Raw genomic sequence first — 14,221 nt, forward strand, 5'->3', positions numbered from 1 at the left:
CCTGGGTGGGGCTTGCTCACCTGTCTCCAAAAAGGCCCCTAGTGAACGTATGTCCTGATCTCCATTTATCAGGACACAGGGGTGGGGTGGAGGAAGAGAGATTGCGCCCAGCTGCATTCCCGAGTGCCCAGCTGCAGTTCCAGCAGGCCAGTGCCCTGAGCCATCTTGGGGAAGGCTGGCGCAGAGAGGATAGGCTGCAAGTCTGGGACTTGGGAGACCCTGGTGCAGCTGGCTGCTCTGCTTCAGATTCCCCGTGCGTTAGGCTCATCTGATCCCGTGCTAGCCACTGGAGATAAGAGCCGTGCCCCGCCCCACCGGGGGAGATTGTGCGGTGCTGGCGGCCAGGTGAGCACCTGGCGCAGAACACGACTGAGCCTCATCTTCTGCCTTGGGATCAGTGTGAGTGTTAACTGCAGCCTGCCGCAGGCCTGAGCACAGTTCAGTCCCCTCTGAGCCAGCGGGCCCAATGTGTGATGGAGCTTTGTCAACACGCTGGGAACGGGGCGTTTCTGTACCACGGCCTGAGCCCCAGAGCAACAGCCAGCTGTGAGCGTAAGGAATCCTGCAGGTCGTGGGGCACCCGGCAGGCAGGGTTAATAGAACTCCAAACCCTCCAGGTAGCAGGGAGAGTAGTACCCTTGGCAGGGACTGGGGTGGGGTGGGGGTTGTATCATGTTCGTAGCCCCCCTAGGTAGGGAGAGTGTGCAGAAACCACATCCCAGATCTAGTCTACCTTGCTAAGCTCTTTGCAAACCCGCTCGGAAAGGCCCAGACCTAACCCAAAGAGCTTCCAGGCTAAGCGTTCGACAGGATGCGGCGCGGGACAGCCCCGGAGCAGCCCTTGGCACAGCTCAGAGCAGAGAGGAAAGCAGCAGCAGGAGAGGGGAAAGTGAATGTGGGTTTGCAGCATTCTTCCAGCTTTACTCGTGACACACAGGTCTGACTCACTGCGCGCTGTGGGACTCCACAGGAGAGGTGCTGGGTGGACGTGTGGGCAGCAGGACAATATTTGTACCGGGCTGAAGGTTGCAAGTAGCAGGGCAGGAGCTGGGCTGGGATACAATGTCTGAGGGTTTCTGTGGGGAGGCCGAGGCCCAAATCACGAGTTGCCAGCTGAGTCAGAGAAAAAGAAAGTTGTTCTGGCTGCAGCTGTAGCTAAACTCTGGGGGGCAAGGGAGCCCCCAGTTCCTTGAGAAGTGTTTGCCAGGCTAATCCCCTCCCTCTCCCCGCACTGAGGGTGTGCAGCATCCCACCCCTCCCCAGACGGTGCCGCCCCGGAGCGGCGGGCTGTTCTTAGACATGGTTCCTTGCTGGGGGTGCGAGCAGGTCCCAGCCAAGCTCGCTGTCTGGTCACCAGTATCTGGGCTGATGTCTCAGCAGCACCAATACACATCCTGGGCTGCAGCACGGCCCCTCGCACCGGCCCCTTCCGAGAGGCTGCCTGGCTTTTCTTTGCAGCACTGTCTGGACACCCCATGTCAGATGGGCCCAGAGCAGCTCCCAGCCACACGTGGAAGGCGGGAGTCTGGGGGGACAGGCCTGCACTGAGGAAGAGTCCGTGCCAAGTCTGAGCCCACATCCTACCTCCCTCCCCCCCAATGCCAGGGTGCAGGGATGAGATGCATTTGTGGAGAAGTCTCCAGACTTTCAGGGTGGGATGGGGGTGAACAAGAGAGTGGTTGAACAAGTCACCCCCTCGGCTCGGGGCCCTAGGGAATGGCACACAGGGCGTGAGGTTAGCCAGGGTGCCCCCTTCATGAGCAGCAGGCAGGAATGGACCTCTCTGTTGCTCCGGCTGAGACGCTGGTCCCTCTCCTCACCTGCCAAACAGGGAAATGCTGAAACCGCTGAGCTCCTGGCCACGAACCAGGAAAGGAAGCTGGAATTACCCAGTGGACAGAAAAAAGAAAAGGAGTACTTGTGGCACCTTAGAGACTAAGAGGGGATCCTGTTGCCAGAGCCATCCCCCGCCCCCCCCCCACAGGCATTGGCTGAGAAAGAACAGCCCCAGGGCCTTTCTGGGGCATCCAGGGATGATCTTCTAACACTCCTGGGCCTGAATGAAAACAGGGCTAGTTATTCTGGCCTCTCCCTGGCAGGGCCACATGGCAAAGCCAAGTGCTGGCTGAGCCCCGTTTTGCGCCTCCATGGCAGATGGCAGGACAATTCCTTCCTCCTTCACCGCGGTGTGGAAAGGAAAGCTCCAAAAACCCAGCCTGCTGCTGCGAGAAACACCGTGCCAGGGCCACCCCAGCCTGGAGCCGCAGCCCCCAGGAAATGCCAGGCGAACGCAGCAACACCTGCCAGGCTGCTCGGAGCAGGTGGTCTCACGTTTGCCCCAACCCCTGGCATTCATAACCCAAGAGCCAGGCCCAACAAAATCAGAGATACACTTGCAAATCAGCAGATTTTATACAGCAGCACATTGTGGGGTCTTTGCCTTCTAGGGTTTGAGCCTTGAGGGGCTACATTTAAAGCTTTTCTCCGCAAGCGTGAGGGCTAGAAATTTACTCTTTTAAAATGAAAGCGGAGAGTCTCCTGTAATAACCTGACCCCAAGAGCTGGGGTTTTAAGAAAAAACACAAAATATTGCAAGACTGTCAATAAAATGAGCATTGGCACCACTGACGAGTGTCTTGTGTCCTCCTCAATAGTCACCATATATGTGTTTGAATCAGTGTCTAACCAGACACAAGGCTTGTCCACATGGTGTGTTACTGAGTGGCACACAAGGGCGTGACTACAGCGAACTAGCTTGCCGCACAGCCCCGCCATGTGTGGACAGTGCTACAATGCAATGAAAAGCCCAGCATGTATTTTTTTCAGCAGGGGCATGTTGGTGTGATGCACATTCACACCCTGCCTTGCTGCACAGTAACTTGCTGTGTAGACAAGACCACAGATTCTGCTCAGCACCTGAGAAATTAGCATCTCTGTGCCAGGCCATACCCAGAGTCCATCCAGAGCCTTCCTCAGAGGCCAGCGAACCCCCAGAATCTCACCTAATAATGCCAGGATGCGAAATGTCAGGCAGTGCCCCCCTGATGTCCCAAAGCAAGCTAGCTAATCCGCCTGTCAGTCTCGCTAATGTGTCTGCATAGGCCCGCCCCTCGAACTAGCTGGCTGCGCACTTACAAGGAGTAAAAAGAACAGGAAGACTTGTGGCACCTTAGAGACTAACAAATTTATTTGAGCATAAGCTTTCGTGAGCTACAGCTCTTTTTGCGAATACAGACTAACACGGCTGCTACTCTGAAACTTACAAGGAGTGTGTATCAACAGCTTTGAAAAACAATCAAAATGTACCTGCCGAGGCAAAGACAGTTCTTCACTGACCTTTCCCATGATCACCGACGATAACTGAACCATAAAGTGGGTGAATAGAACCATGACCAGCTGCTGTATAATCCTGTCTGAACGACATAGCAATGGCCTAAGATAGACATGCAATTTTAGGATTTTTCCCCACACCAAGCATTTGCCTTGACAATATCTTCTAGCAGTGAATTCCACAGGTTAGATGCTGAGCACAGCATCAGTGCCTCTTCCCCAGTCTATGTTTGGTGCCTTTGGGAAAGGCAGGACAGGCAGACACACAGGGCTGGCAAGCCCAAGAAGCCTTATTTTCCAAGCCACAAACTGAGGAGAGAAACGTTTGCTCCCCTGTTTTCCTAAATCCAGAAATGTCAGAGCCTGTGACCTCTCTAAATGCCCCCTAGGCCATACATGGGGCAGGGCAGAGGTTTATGGCACCTAGGCAAGGGAAGAGCAGAGAGCGGCACTGGAAAGGACGGAACGGAGAAGCGATCGGAAGAGAAGGGCAAAGAGACAGCGTGGTGAACGGAGGGATGACAGATGAGGGTGGGAGGTCTGAGGAGAGCAAGCAAAGGAGCGTGAGGGTGGGGGAGGAGACCCAACGCTGAACAAACCCAGTGGCAGCCCCAGGCCCAGAGGGCTGGCAGCATCGGGGCTAGACAGGGAGCTGGGCAGAAAAGGGGAGACAACCACATATAGGGCTCAATCCTGCAGGCCTGGAGTGCCCGGTGCACCTGTTCAGCAGCCAGCCCCATAGGCTGCGTGAATAGGGTGAGCAGTCACCTTTCTCTCACAGGGTTTTCCCACACGGGGTGCCGAACGTCCCATGTCTGTACAAGATGTGCTGGGTCCTATGTCCCAGCGATGCCTGTGGCCAGCACTGCCAGGCTGGGATTCTGCGCGGGGTGGGACTTTGTCCCACGGGTCCAACACTGGGGAAGCGTGTGTGTGTTTGGGGGAGTGTGTGGGGCTCCCTACAAACGCGCTTCACCCTCCATTTGTCCCCATACACCTGCCCTGCCGCTCCTCACCCATTCTGCAAACGAAACGGAACCAGAGGAAACAAGCCAAGCTCCAAGGGCCCACTGGGCCGACTCGAATCATAAATAGTGAGGAGCCTAGCATGGCGTGTCTGCGTTTCACCCTGGCTCCTCCAGAAAGCCACGAGGCAGGGTCTGGCTGGGTGAGGGGCCCAGCCAGGTGATCGGCCCCGGCTGTTCCTCAGTTTCTCACCAAGAAGAGCCGAAACCAGAGAGAACATACACTTGGCTTAGTGGGGGAGGGGAGGGACTGGCATCACTCAGAGACCAAATGCATTTCAAGCTGCGTCACCCCCTGTGAATAAGCCCAAACACCCCCCAGATCCTGGCTGTGCCCAGGGGCAGAGGCAGCGAGGGGGTGCAATTCGTCATCCAAGGAGCAGGATGGGACTTGGGTCCAGGTTTTATTTTCTCCCTTTTATTTTTTTTTCCCAGTGAAAAACAATATTTTGGGCCATAGATCATGTTGGCGTCTGAAAAGCTGTCTGTGAAGGGAACGTCTGACCTCAGCTCCCTCCTTCTCACATTCCCCGGGGGCACTGGAGGAAACAAGCCCTGCTGAGCTGTGCCCAGGGGCCGTCTGGTTCCCACAGATCCAGGCCAGGCCTTTCACCCGAGCTGAGGGGTTCCAGCATCGTCGCTGGGAATGTGCTTTCCACCCGGCAGCTGCCTCTCTCTCTCCCACCCTCCTCCCCCACAGTTTCCACCAGAGGCTGAAATCTCGAGCAGCACAAGATAAGCGAGAAGCGGGAGCTCCAGGCACCGCAGGCCGCAGGCTTGTGGGGGTGGATGAGTGAGTTTTCGGCGGGACCCCAAAAGCTGAGCCATGGGCTTTGTCTGCATGCGTGTGGTACGGGCTGTGAGTGCTGCTTATCTGATTGGTACAGCGTCCATGGTGGGCTGGGGCTTTGCACATCAGTTTGGAGCTGTTCCCGTGTGTGTCTCATTCCTGCCGGGGAACGTCTGACCTCCAGTCCCTGTGAGATCACACAGCAGAGGCAAACGGCTGTGAAACCCAATCAGCGCCATGAGTGGGGCTGGGGCAGACACAGGGCAGGGCCAGGGCACTCCCAACCTCCTGCAGTGAATGGGGCAGAGATGGTGCCCACCCACCGGCGGGCGAGCCGGGCTGGGGCAGAGATTCAGCTCTAGTGTTGCCATGGGCGTTGGAATGCATTTTACTGAGAACAGGAACCTGGACTGAGATGCCAGGGTTCACCCCTTAGCCAGACCCTCCTTTCCCAGCATGAGAGCGGCACCAGGCCCTTTGCCTTCCCCAGCCTGGAGGACGCTGATAGGTGCTCGGCCTGAAAGACCACAGCTCAGAGGAACTATTAATCCTTTGTAGCCAAGGCCTTCACCAGCCCTCCCCCTTTCTCCGATGGCTTGCCACCTCCTCCCCTGTGGCCAGAGATTTCATCCTCCTTCTTTGGTCATCAGTTTCCTCTCAGTCCCCTTTCCATGCACTCCACAGTCTCGAGTAATGGTGAACACCCACCCTCTCTGCTGAGCCCCAAGATCCAGCTGCCTCCTGGCTCGTTTTCTCTGTTGAGTGACTAAATTCACAAGAGCTGCCCAATAAGTCCATGCCTGGGAAAGCCAAGGACTGCTCCGGTCTTGGGTCTGACCTTGGAGCAGCCCTGGGCTTGGAGGAGGCAGAGATCGCGAGGTAGGGGCTGGCCACTATGTTCATCTCTAAGGCGGGGCAGGATAGCGCTAGGAAGTGGAATCTCTAGGCAAGGGAGGGTGGCTAGGAGGGAGCAGAAGTTTTCAGGATCAGAACTGGTACCTGGGTCAGTACTTGGAAGCTACTGGTACAGTCCACCCCTCTGCCAAGCTTGTTCCCTCCTATGTTAGTCTCTGGTGCTTTGGCTAGTCCAGTCTGAGCAAGCGTGAATGCATGCTGCACTCGGCTCCTCAGAGCCTTGCTACTTGCTCAAGTCACCATAAAACCCACAAATGATTCAAACCCTTGAAAGCCCCATCAAGGCCACGAAGAAAGGAAAACATCCTGCTAGAGCTCCCAGAGCCTCTGTGTGCAGGGGCCAGGGCTGCTCTCCATTCAGCCGGTACCCTGGGGAGACGGTTTGTCATTACCTCATACAGACAGAATGTCCTCACTTGGGGCTGGGTTTCTGGGCATAGGTCTTATGCTCATGGTATTACAGCAAAACTCGGGGAATCCTGCACTATTGGCCAGAGCTGCATTCTTGTGACTGCCTCAGTCACCCTCTACAGCATAGGACACGGCAACCTGCCGTGGGCAACCACACCTATGTCACCTCTGTCTGATTCCACTCCAGCACCAACACCCCCTGGGCACTGAGCCAGCAGCGTCTGTGCTGCATTGCAGCGTGGCATCCAGCAACCTCCACACTGAGTCCCGCCCGCACTACGGCTGCTCTACAGCCAGTCGTGCATCAGGCAAGATCCTCACTAGAACGTCATGACAGTTGTTCTTAAACCTCCCTAGGGAGACCGGTTTCAGAGTAGCAGCCGTGTTAGTCTGTATTCGCAAAAAGAAAAGGAGTACTTGTGGCACCTTAGCGACTAACAAATTTATTTGAGCATAAGCTTTCGTGAGCAACAGCTCACTTCATCGGATGCATTCAGTGAAAAATGCATTCCACTGAATGCATCCGATGAAGTGAGCTGTAACTCACGAAAGCTTATGCTCAAATAAATTTGTTAGTCTCTAAGGTGCCACAAGTCCTCCTTTTCTTTTTTCCAAGGGAGAGCTTAATTCAAGGGGAATAATGATGGTTTGTTTCGCAGCAGCCTTGGGAGTAGACCCAGACCTTGTCTCGTAACAAGGCCATGCTGGCGGGAAGTGACTTCTGGTGCTACCCTGCCAATGCAGCCCCCAGAAGCTCAGCCTGGGGTGCGGTGGAGTGGGGTGGGAAGTCATTCTCTGTTTAGTTCAGGGCTCTGTTCTCTCACTTAGCTTCCACAACAGGCCCAGCTTTGAGCAGGAGTGGGGCTGCTCTCTCCTAGGGGGAGGGGGAATTCCTTTTCCACCTTCGTTCATTAGCGACCATGCAGGCCTCACGTCCCTTTCCCAGGAGCAGCGCTTCCAGGAGCTGAGGCTCGAGAGTTGAACGCTTTGATCCCAGCTGTTGTGCTTGCAGCTCCTGGTTCAAACACCTGCCGCTCGCACCCTGCTCTCTTGTCACTCCCGACCAGCCAGCGCTCAGCACAGAGCAATTCCTCCTCCCACCCAGACAGTTCTACCTTCCGGATGAGGCGAGAATCATCCTGGGAGCTGGGGCTGCATAGGAGAACGCAGGCATCTGTCCAGCCCACCCACCGAGCGAGCGCAGAGCAGCAGCAAGGAGGAAGGAGAGAAGCGAGGGAGTGGGAGCAGGCAGCGTGTTGGAGAGATGCTGGGCACTGCTGGGGTTTGCGTTGCTTGGAGGGGAGCTGGGATTTCTCTACGTGCGTGTGCATGTTCTGGTGTCACCGGTCAGAGCGAATGGCAGGTCCTGGGAGCCCTGGCTGAGCCCCTCTCCAGATTGGCCCTGGCATGCGAGCCTGACTCTAGCCCCTCCTGACTTTCTGGAGGGGCAAAGCTCTGGGCCAGAGTTCTGGGCTGGCGTTAGGTGGCCTAGCCCCACTGGGGTCAAGGGCGGGGCAGCTGAGGAGGCCTCTCCCCCTTTTCTCATGGGGAGGATCAACGCTCCAGCTGGCTGAGGTGAGACAGAGGAAGGCGCTGGGCCATGGGCTGCTGGCTAGAGCATGGGCCGTCCCTCACGTTCTTGCTCAGAGCCCAGGATGGGAGAGACGGGTGCTGGCACCATCACTGCCCTCTGGTCCTGTTCTTGGCTCCCTCCCGGCATCACCAGGAGAAAGTGGCAGTGCCACCCTGGTCTACAGCTTCCTCTAGGGAAATGATGCCCCTAGGCTACCATGCCGCTGCTGCTGAACGGAGGCTAAGTGTGGGCATGGACCAGGCCAAACCACGGTTAAACTTGCTCGCACCAGCGTTGTGAGCAAGCCGAGGAGGGGGCTGGGTAGAGAGGTCTCCTCCTGGCTCCAAGGATGTGGAGGAGGAGGAGCCAGGGAGTAACAGGCTTGCACCATAGTGACGGGGAAAAGGTTAAAAACCAACCAAAGTAGGGGAAACAATGAAACCAGCAGCCCAGGGGCCCCTGCCATATCCTCCCCCCCTCATATCCACCTAGCACTGCCAACACTGGGGGTCAGGGCGGCTTGACGCTCTCACTCAGGGGTCCTCAGTACCGTGGCTGGGGCGACCTGATGGGCCTAGGCCAGCCTGGAGCTGAGGCAGATGCCCCGTGACGGTCCCTCCGCCACCGCCGAGGCCCTGAGAGTGATGAGGGCAGAGCTGATGAAGAGACAATGGCACGTTTTTACTGCGTACAGGGCAGGGCAGGGCAGGGCAGGAGAAACACTCGCACAGCAGCGTGGCCCAAAGGGGCACTAGGGCAGCTGCAGGAGTGACCTAGCCGCCAGCACTGACATGGCACGTGCGGCCCTGCTTAGGAACCGGATCAGCCTCCATTGCACCAGCCCCTCCCACTGCCTGCCTTACCCACCCTCCTCCTCCTCACTGCCTCCCAGGAAGCGGCGAGTCCCCAGCCAGCCATTTCCTGCCCCGCAGGCTAGTCGCTGGACGGTTCTTTGCACAAATTCCTCCCATTTCTGTAAAAAGAAAAGGAGTACTTGTGGCACCTTAGAGACTAACAAATTTATTAGAGCATAAGCTTTGAAGTGAGCTGTAGCTCACGAAAGCTTATGCTCTAATAAATTTGTTAGTCTCTAAGGTGCCACAAGTACTCCTTTTCTTTTTGCGAATACAGACTAACACGGCTGCTACTCTGAAACCTCCCATTTCTGTGTTGCTCCCCTTGGGGCTGTCAGACCCTGCAGCCAGGCTCAGAGGCCCCACAGGGCAAAGGGGGAAAGCAAGCCAGTGGGGCAGAGGTGAGGAATGGGGGTGTTTACAGCCCCCCCCAGCTAAGATAGTTTAAGATAGTTAGACTCTGATGTAGCGGGATTCCAGGGACGGCCTCCTTCAAGGGTTTGGAAAGTACCACAGCATGAAACAAAGTAGGGAGGCAGGGCTGAATTTCAGGTGGGAGCTGTAGTGATGGGGTCAGGGCTAACCTCAATAGCCTCTGTCCTTCTGATGGGTTCAGTGTAGGGAGCAGGCAGCCGGCTCAGCTACACAGGGAAATAGCCGAAGTGCAAAGAGAGTGCAAAATAAGAATCCCCAGTGGGGCAGCTAGGAGGGGCTTTTAGCTCAATCCACTTCCCAGATGGATTCAGCTAAACTGCACAAAGGCACTCTTCAGCCTTGTCTACACTTGCAAATTAAGGTGGATTAAGGTGGGGTGTGAATGTAGTGTGCAATAGCTATTCCTGATTGTCCACACACAGCCAAAGTGAGTTCAGCTAATCAGGAATCAGGCTCTCTTGGTCCGCAATAATCGTGTCCTCATAGGGAGTTAACCAGGAACAGCTCCATGTTTAGACAAGCCCTCAGTGCCCAAGTAGGGCTCTTGCAGAACGGTCCTTGTGCTTGAAGGTCACCCCCTAGCTTATCTTGCACTAGCCGCCCAAGCAGACAAGCCCCGATTGGTGAGGAGGGGCCAGCACGTTTGCTTGCCTTGCTTTTGGCCCTGCTGCTGGTGGGGCAGATTTGCCCGCCCGATGAGACAGTAGGGCCCTTAGCAGCCAGTTGTGCAGCTCATGCCTCAGGCTGTTCAGAGTGCATTCGATTAAGGGGAACCACGTCGAAGGAGCAGGGCCAGGTTGGCTCAGGGCAGTGGTGATGCGCTAGGGAACCTTTCGTCCAAGGTTGCTGGGTCAAATCCAGCGTCGGGCCCCCATCGCTCAATGTCTTTCCCAGCTGACAGTTTTGGTGAGCTGTGGATTTTGGGGGCCCGGGGGGGAAAGAGAAGAGACTGTTAATCTTGTATCTAGGGGTCCATGCCACAAATTGGCTGGTGAGAGTCTCCAAGGTGGGAGCGGTGCCTTCTTGCCCCGGCACCATGCAGACAGGGACTGTTCTCTGGCTAGAGAAGGCTTGAGTTGCCACCATCTTTCAGCAGGGCAAAGTCAGCCAAAGTCCAAACTGCCACCGCCACCACTTTGTCCCAGGGGTGGGAGAAGCATCCAAGAAACCGCGGACCACAGCATCAACGGGCTTGGAGCGCGCCGGGCCAGCTGCAGCTGTGGGGAGCAGAACGCTCATTTTGGAGCGTGCTCACTGGCTCTCGCTGTAGTGCCAAGGCCCACACTGCTGCAGCAAGCTGCTCCCCAGAGTGTCACCTGACCCTCCACCCCCATCTCTTGGCCTTTCTGGCCTAGCCTGGGCTTGCTGCGTGAAAACCAATCCCCGCCCGGGCCATCAGAAGACAGGGAGAGCTGGAACTACGGCAGCACCCCAGTGATCCGAGCCCTCGGGCTACACTGCGGGGGCACCCATCACGGGGAGTCAGATGTGCAGAGCCCCAGGAGCTGGTCAGGGTGGGGGGCTGCTGGAGCTCAGCTAGGAGCCCAAAGTGGTGACAGCGTGAAATTCCCCCTCTGCTGTCACATCTCCTCGGGCTGGGATGGTCCCAGGGCCAGGGGCTCCTGGCAAGTAGGATTAACGCCGCCAGCAGACAGTTCACAAGCCAGAGTCCAGGTTGCTTTCTTAAGGGGCCAATAATGTTTTGGCCCCTGGGGGGGGAGACTGCACTGCACAGCAGCAGCCCCCCATCCCTCCTCACCCACCATGGCTTCGCGGACAAGATGTCACTGTACATGTGCTTTATACATGGAAGAAGCAGACACCCACCCCACCACCCAGTTCCAGGCACCACAGGAGCTCACCTCCAGTACGTGCTCCCCACTCTTCCCCTTTTCTCTGGGCCCAGAGACCGAGTCACTGCAAGGGAGTGCACTGGCTCAGCCCTTGGGGGACAGTGGCTTTGCCTCTCTGCCTGGGCAGGCCATGGCTCAGGGCCGGGCTGTTTTTAGCCTGGAGCCGAGCAGGGTTGGCAATTGGGGTTACTCTGCATCTGAGAGATGGGAATCAATAACCCAAAGCCACTTACTGGGCTGGGAAGGTCCCGGGGGAGGCTCAGGATGGAAAGGCTAACGAAAGCAGCCCCATGCCATGCTGGAAGATAAAGGACACAGGGCAGGCTCTGGTCTGTCCATCCAGCCATCTGTCTGCATGTTCCCTGCCCTCTGGTGTTTAATGTCTATTTGTCCATCTGTCCAGGTCTCTGTCTGCCAGGGTAGGAGCTTTATCGCTCTCCCCGGTCCCTCCAGCCCGGCCCCAAGGTGGCTGATAGAATCCCAGGCAAAGCTCAGCTGCCAGGGACCAGACAGGAAAGAGACGTCACCAACCCCGAGTGTAACTCAAAGCAGATGGGGCTGTTATGTTTGCCAGGACCGCAGGGTGGTCACAACAGGAACTGGTCAAAGGCTGTCAGCAGGAAATGGTCTGGGAGGAAACTCCCTAGGCCGGAGGGGAGATGGAATTTAGTTCACAGGCAGCTTTAACCACTTCAGTGCCACTGGTACTTACCACCACTGCTCGACCCAGCTCTGTTCAAACCGCCCACACAGGGGCCTCAAACGCTGCCCTCCCTTTTACTAAGCACCCGGGGCCTGGGAAGAAGGGTGTGGAAATACAGCTGGGGCCCCCACAAGGGGCAGAACTCTGGCCCACCCACGCTGCCTGGCCAGCTCTGGCCTCACACCCTGAGTTAGGGCAGCTGGAGGTTTGGCCACCTGGTGCAGCCAGCCCTGTAGCAGGGCCGGGGCGAAGGTGTGAGACAAACCCTGGCTAAAGAGAACACAGAGACTCCCCGCAAGAGAAGAACTGGACCCCCACAGGAAAAAGCTCATGCTGGAGGCACAGCTGGGCACTGCTGCAGGGAAGCTCCCAGCGGTGGAACTGGAGCCCAGTCCATATTGGCTAAAAGGGCAGCAGTGCCTGACCCTGTGCCGCACGGCCCCTCGTCTCCGCCTACAACCCAGCCACCTCTCAAGCAGCAGGGCAGTGCAGAGCATGAGGGGGAAGGGGAGGGAGACCCGCGTCTGGTCTCGCAGGGGAGTGCTGCCAGGGAGGTGATGCTTGGAAAGGCCAAGCCTCCGGCCTGACTCACTCTCCTTCCTCGGTCTGATTCCAGCTGTGGGAAACAGCCTCTCCCCCTTTCCCGCTCCATTAGCCAGAGGGAGAGATGTGGTGAAAGTGACAGGGAACGTGGAGCTGCCAAGCCCTGAGCGGCCAGCTTCCAGTGCCGAGGTGGCAAGGAGAGAGGTGCATTTTGGTCTCTCACAGAGCGGGGCCTTGCTCCCATCTCTGAGAAAGAGAGACTGCCAGCAAGCGGGGGAAGCGGGCGAGATCAGAGAGCAAAGAGCCAGCCGGGGTGGGGGCAAAGCCTGGGGCAGGCAGGGCCCTCTGACCCCACTGCCGCGTTCAAGGGAAACACCTCATCCAGGGCAGCTGTCAGCAGAGTACTGTAACTGAGGCTCCGCGGCCCAGCCCCCTCCCCCCAGCACTATAACACCCCCACCCCCATCCCTGAGCCCCAGCCCCCAACTGCACCATCCCCTTTTGTCTCAGCCCCGTTCAAACAGCAGCATCCAACATCCCCGTCAGACAGTGCCTCGGGGGGCATATTCCACCAAACCGTGAGGCCAGCCTGCAGCCCCAGTCCTGGCCAGCCGGCCCTGGCACGTTACCGGCTCAGCCCCTGGCTGGAAAGGGACAGCCCACTACTCAGCCCCTGGCGGGCTCCCTGCCCTTCACAGCCTCACCGTGGCATATGGGGACAAGGGACGCTTGGGGAGAAAGCCCCATGGGCAGCTAGGTTGTTGGTGTGTAAATATAACGGCTGCAAGAATAGGCGAGGGTGGCAGGCCTGGACCCTCAGCCCTCTGCTCCACCACAGAATAGCTACAGCACAGACAGCGGTGCTGGAACAGCCCACCTTGCCCTGCCACTAGCCTCTGTTCCAACCTGCAGGGAGCCAAGGGGGAGCGAGCCCCCTGCTCAGGCAGCCCTGTCCTCGCAGCTGGGGATGCCAGTTAGGTGGTGGGGTTTGGGCTGTGGACACCACCCCACTGGTAGCTGGAGTGAGACCCAGGCTCATTTGACGCAGGCCCCCTACAGGTAGATGGTAACGAGCCTGGCCCTTGCTATTTCCCCCAAGCCCCCACTCTCCAGCTAAGCAGAGAGCAGTTTCAGTGCCCGCGTAGTCCCCCATCCCAGCATACAGAGTACCCCACCCCCCTCCTAGCAGCTTGGGGACCCAATTTCATTGGATATAAATTCTTATCCCGCACTCAGCACCGGAGAGATGGAGCGCCGGCCCCTCGTGCCCCGAGTGTCTGGAGAGGGGAGATGACAGCCAGCAGCCCAGACAGAACTGAGGGAGCAGGGCAGGGAATGATGGGGGGAGCTGGGGCCCTGAGAAGGGGGACACAAAGCTGCAGTGGAAGGATCCTGCTCTAAGGGCTAGGGCCTAAGAATAAATGCAAGAGTCACTTCAACACCTAGCTTCTCACCCACCCAGCACGAAGGCCCAGGGCACCCTGTGGACAGGAGCCAGGGACCTGAGACACTGAATCCTGAGCATCTACAGAGAGCTGGGGATCAATCCTCAGCTCTCCTAGCATCTGCAGGGAAGAGGAACTCAAAGGTTCAGGCCCCAGGCTGGTACCGCAGCTGGCTGGTAGCCAGGAAGCCGTTTTCAGTCTAAGGCAGCGAGCGAGTGGAAAGCTGGGGAGATAGGTCAGGTCACTCCAGAGAAGCTGGGGGAGGCCCAGCTAATGCAGAAGGGTTCCATAAAGGCCCAGCATCACTTGCTCATTTCACATGGGCAGGGAGGAAATGCTGAGGG

This window comes from Dermochelys coriacea, chromosome 13 (assembly GCF_009764565.3).
Source record: "Dermochelys coriacea isolate rDerCor1 chromosome 13, rDerCor1.pri.v4, whole genome shotgun sequence".
In the NCBI taxonomy this organism is placed as follows: Eukaryota; Metazoa; Chordata; order Testudines; family Dermochelyidae; genus Dermochelys; species Dermochelys coriacea.